Genomic DNA, 6,000 nt, shown 5'->3' on the forward strand with positions numbered 1-6,000 from the left:
ACCACCCCGGGCATTCTGTCAGCACCGTTCCCTCTGTGACACCTGGGTCCACTCCTCCATCTCCGCCTACTCCTCGACCCCCTCCCACAGCATCTCCCCATGCGAATGCTGAAGATGCAACACCTGCCCCTTCACTTCCTCTCTCCTCACCATCCAAGGGCCCAAACACTCCTTTCAAGTGAAGCAGCATTTCACTTGCACTTCCCTCAACTTAGTCTACTGCATTCATTGCTCCCAATGCGGTTTCCTCTACATTGGAGTGACCAAAAGCAGACTGGGTGACCGCTTTGCAGAACACCTTCGGTCTGTCCGCAAGCATTACCCAGACCTCCCTGTCACTTGCCATTTCAACACTCCACCCTGCTCTCTTGCCCACATGTCTGTCCTTGGCTTGCTGCATTGTTCCAGTGAAGCTCAACACAAACTGGAGGGAACAGCACCTCATCTTCCGACTAGGCACTTTACAGCCTTCCTGACTGAATATTGAGTTCAACAATTTTAGATCATGAACTCTCTCCTCCATCCCCACCCCCTTCCCATTTCTTCCCCCTCCTTTTTGTTTTATCCAATAATTTATATAGATTTTTCTTTTCCCACCTATTTCCATTATTTTAAATGTATTTCCACCCATTATTTTATCTCTACCTTTCAGCCTTTTTAGTATTCCTTCACCCCACCCCACCCCCCACTAGGACTATCTGTACCTTGCTTGTCCTGCTTTCTCCCCTTAATTAGCACATTCCTTACATAATATCACCACCTTCAACACCTCTTTGTCCTTTTGTGTGTGACATCTTTTGGTTATCTCCACCTCTCACTGGCTTCTTGTCCCAACAACACCCACCCCCCACCCCACCCTTAAACCAGCTTATATTTCACCCCTTTCCTATTTTTACTTAGTTCTGTTGAAGGGACATGAGGACTGGAAGCATCAACTGTGCTCTTCTCCACCGATGCTGCCAGACCTGCTGAGTTTTTCCAGGTATTTCTGTTTCTGTTTCTGTTTTGGATTTTCCGCATCCGCAGTTCTTTGCTTTTATCATAAGCATTTGGGGTTCCCTTCAAAGGGGGAACCTGGGTTTCCTTTGATGCCATATTTCCCATTTTTACTTAATAATATACAGAAAAGAAAACACAGAAATTACTTACTTTTTTCCTCCAGAGGACTCGAACCTCTGGGAATACTACTACTACTTTTTCACCTCCAGAGTACTCAAAGTCCTGGGTATACTACTACTAACTTACACTAAATTACTGGCTAAATTAATCTCCCAAATATTTAAATAGATGACTTACCCTGAGAGTCAGCCACAGGCGGGTGAAATCAGATCGCAGGTCAACAAACCCCAGAAGCCCAAATGGGGCTGCCGTGGACTGAGGAGTCCTTGAACCGCGAGGTCCTAACGCTGGTGCTCCGTGACTCAACCCCAGGGGTTAGTCATCTCGGTGGAACCTCCAGAAACTGTCGGAGATTAATCACACCGAGGCATCATTAATACATAGAAACCCCATTTATTACTTGTACACAAGGGAGAACAATGCAACGAGAGCTATTGTACCGTCTCAAAGCAGAATACCCAAACACTTGCTTAAAAGCATTTTACAACCAGTCAGTAAATTTTGCACTTCTCAATCCACTTATTTGCATACGTTAACTGACCAATCCATGTTTTAGTTAATTTCCATTCCTACTCAACAGGTGCAGTGCTACACATTTGGTTACAACAACTTTGATTACATTCGGCCCGAGAGAGAGACACATGGGATGTCTCAGGGTTCATCCTACAGTAGTCAGACAAGATGCTATTGTTCTTCAAGGTTGCAGTATTTTTCTCTTAGGCCTAAGTATTTAATTCAATTTCTCCATTAACCCTTTCAGTACCAAGTAGGTTCCCTATTTGTCTAGACCACCACACGGGTACCCATAGCCACACCTCTGTATAGCTCTGTACCCTTAGCTTCCCTTCTAACTGCTAAACATAACTTGTATCTTTTGACCAGAGGCCCTGGAACATATCAGGCCGTAAACTCCAACTGACATCGGAAAGTGTTGGCGCGCAGGAATTAAAATAAATGAATACCTACTTACTTGGTCTTGAAAATTACATTGACACTTCCGTTCACCGTAGCTGCTTGGGGCCTGCATCGAAAGACTCATCGCAGGCCCCAGCAGATTCAAGAAGGCCATGCCCCATTTTTACAGACGTAAAGCAACTGAGTTTAAAAGGCCATGAAAATTAACAGGCCTGGGGAAGGTAATTGTCTAAGGCAAGTGGATAGGATTTGTGAGGTAGGGGTGTCCGGGGGCGGTCCAAGGGTGTGGGTTAGAGGCCGGAGGGTGGTGTTGGTTGGGGACGTGTCTGAGTTTTTGGGCAGGGACATGTCTGGGTTTTCGGGTGGGGGTATCGGAGGTTGCGGGTGGGTGGGGGGAGTTGGGGGATTGGGGTTGGGGTGGGTGGAGTCAGGGGATTGGGGTTAGGGATGGTCAGTGGGGTGGGGTCAGGTGTGTGGAGGTAAGTCTGGGTCTTTATAATAGTTACTCAGAAGTTAGAAGAGGTTTTAATTCTTCTAACTTTTTCTGGGTAACTATTGCTATAATCCTGGCAGAATCATCCAAATTTTACAATTTAAACCGTATTTTCAGCTGGTTCCCAGCACAGTCCAGAGGAAGTTAGCACATCTGGGCAATTGCCGTATGAACCTTTACCTGGGAACTTCCCAGAGGGATTCCCTAGCGCATCTTTTGGGGTACCCCCCCCCCCCCCACCGAATCCAATGCTAGAGAACGTGGAAGTTACGGGCCCTCGTCTTCAGGCCACCTTCCTGGTCGATCAGCATTGTATCCTTGGCTTCTGTTTACTGCTAAGCTAGACTTGCTGGAGTCCAAAAGTGCAAATATGTTCTAGCTATAACTTCAGTTCATTCCGCCTTTTCTTTCTTAAAGCTGCATCACAGTATTTGACACTTGTGCTCTGTTAAAATTCTACAGCTCAGTGCATAGAGAGCTTTCTTCTTTGCTTCAGAAGATTTGATTTATAAAATAGCTTTTGGTACTTTACAGTGCATCAGGAAAGTCATGGCTGAATTAGCTTCTGATACTACCAAAGGCATTTGTAAATCTGTTCCCAGTGGTGCTGCTGGCAGAGGCCTTGTGGCACAGTGATAGCGTCTCTACCTCTGGGCCAGAGTCCAAGTCCCACTTCAGGACCTGATGGCCACAGAAGGTCCGTAGAACCTGGCCAAACAGGCTCATTATCAGCCTTTAAATCCTTCCAATATGCCTGATGGCAGGGAGTAAGAATGAGAGAGTTTCCTGGTCAGCCAGACTGCAGAAGGCAAAGGCAAACCACTGTAGTACTTCGCCAAGCATAATCATGGACCAATCTAATGGAAGTCCACAGTTGCCAATTCCCTCAGGGATTGGTACCTGGAGGAAGAGTTGCCTCTGTTTGGCTGGCAGCTCTTGGGGATGGAATTTCCACCTCACTGGGGTTTAGATTGTGTGGAAGGCCTGACGCTGGCCATGAAGCTTATGTACAGCACAATTTGATAATTAATTACACAAATATGGCAATGAGGTGAAGCCTAACACCCTGATCCAAGGAAATCTGCTAAGTGTGCTTCAAATTATAAACATAAGATCAGCATTAAATTTAAGTTAGGGTGAGATAAGGTAAGGTGGAAGGAAGTTCATAGAACCATAGAGACCTACAGCATAGAAGGAAGCCAATTGATTATTTGCCCAATTGGCAGAGGGAATTTTTTTCCCTTAATTATTCTATCAACACCACTCCTCATCTTGAACATATTTCTTAGGTCTTAACCTTCTCGATTCCAAGGAGAACGGTGCTTTTCCAAACTCTCCTCATTAACTGAAGACAGCCCTCACTCACTCTTGGGTTTTTTTTCCTCAGGCTCAGCCTCCTTGCATAAAAACCAGCACAGACCTGTTGGACCAGATGTCCTGTGGTTTAACTTTCCAATGCTTCCTGTTATAGTGATGATGGGTGTTCACAGCTTTCTTGGTCTGTGTTTCAAGTAATACGGAATATGAGACTCAACTCTGCCTTGCCTCACAGTGTTTTAAGCACATGTTGTGGCACATGCTTACGACAATTAAGTTTTCAGTGTGACTGGATGAATTCAGCAGCAATGGAAAAGGAATACTAAGAACGTGAGAATCACTTTCCTTGATCAATGTTTCATTGACTGCCGTTTCACAGTTAATGATCATTCAGCCTTTGCAAAATGGATGAAGGAAGTCAATAAGCATTTTAAATTGTAGTATGAATTTTCAGAGGGAATTCAGTATGACAACAGATATCATGCTAGCAAAGTTGAGGCAGACGTCAAGGCTAAAGCCAAATATTAAATGAAGAGTACAAACAAAAAAAATTTCCAAGTGATGTGCTGCTATTCCCTATACTTTGCACATTTGGTGAATTAATCCATTGGCTGATACACAGAGTGGCACTGTATGTTTGATTTCTTTGTTCCTATAGGCTATTAAATAGCTCAGCTGATAATGTACATGTTATCTTTAGTTTATTGATAAGGGGTACATCGCCTGACCTGTATTGTCCCATGCAATTTCTGTAAGAATTCCCTTATTCGATTGTGCTGGTCAGTACATTTGTATTTCTTTAATGACCTGATTTTCTATCAAAACAAAAACAGAAACAGAAATACCAGGAAAAACTCAGCAGGTCTGGCAGCATCGACGGAGAAGAGCACAGTTGACGTTTTGAGTCCTCATGAACTTTCAACAGAACTAAGTAAAATTAGGAAAAGGGTGAAATATAAGCTGGTTTAAGGGGTGAGGGGGGGCAGTGGTTTTGTTGGGACAAGCAGTCAGTGATAGGTGGAGATAACCAAAAGCTGTCACAGACAAAAGAACAAAGAGGTGTTGAAGATGGTGATATTATCTAAAGGAATGTGCTAATTAAGAGTAGAAGACAGGACAGATAAGGTACAGATAGCTCTAGTGGGGGTGGGGGAATACTGAAAGGTAGAAATAAACAATGGTGGAAATACATTTAAAAATAATGGAAATAAGTGGGAAAAGAAAAAATCTATATAAATTATTAGAAAAAACAAAAAGGAGAGGGAAGAAACAGAAAGGGGGTGGGGATGGAGGAGAGAGTTCAAGATCTAAAATTGTTGAACTCAATATTCAGTCTGGAATGCTGTAAAGTGCCTAGTCAGAAGATGAGGTGCTGTTCCCTCCAGTTTGCGTTGAGCTTCACTGGCACAATGCAGCAAGCCAAGGACAGACATGTGGGCAAGAGAGCAGGGTGGAATGTTGAAATGGCAAGCGACAGGGAGGTCTGGGTCATGCTTGCGGACAGACTGAAGGTGTTCTGCATAGCGGTCACCCAGTCTGCGTTTGGTCTCTCCAATGTAGAGGAAACCGCACTGGGAGCAACAAATGCAATAGACTAAGTTGAGGGAAATGCAAGTGAAATGCTGCTTCACTTGAAAGGTGTGTTAGGGCCCTTGGATGGTGAGGAGAGAGGAAGTGAAGGGGCAGGTGTTGCATCTTCTGCGTTTGCATGGGGCGGTGCCATGGGACGAGGATTAGAAGGTGATGGAGGAGTGGACCAGGGTGTCACGGAGGGAATGATCCCTACGGAATGCCGAGAGGTGGGGGTGAAGGGAAGTTGTGTTTGGTGGTGGCATCACGCTGGAGTTGGCGGAAATGGCGGAGGATGATCCTTTGAATGCAGAGGCTGGCGGGCTGATAAGTGAGGACAAGGGGGACCCTATCATGTTTCTGGGAGGGAGGAAAAGGCGTGAGGGCGGATGCGCAGGAGATGGGCCGGACACAGTTGAGGGCCCTGTCAACTACCATGGGTGGAAAACCTCGGTTAAGGAAGAAGGAGGACATGTCAGAGGAACTGTTTTTGAAAGTGGCATCATCAGAACAGATGCGATGGAGGCGAAGGAACTAAGAGAATGGGATGGAGTCCTTACAGGAAGCGGGGTGTGAGGTGCTGTAGT

Source organism: Carcharodon carcharias, chromosome 21 (genome assembly GCF_017639515.1).
Source record: "Carcharodon carcharias isolate sCarCar2 chromosome 21, sCarCar2.pri, whole genome shotgun sequence".
NCBI lineage: Eukaryota > Metazoa > Chordata > Chondrichthyes > Lamniformes > Lamnidae > Carcharodon > Carcharodon carcharias.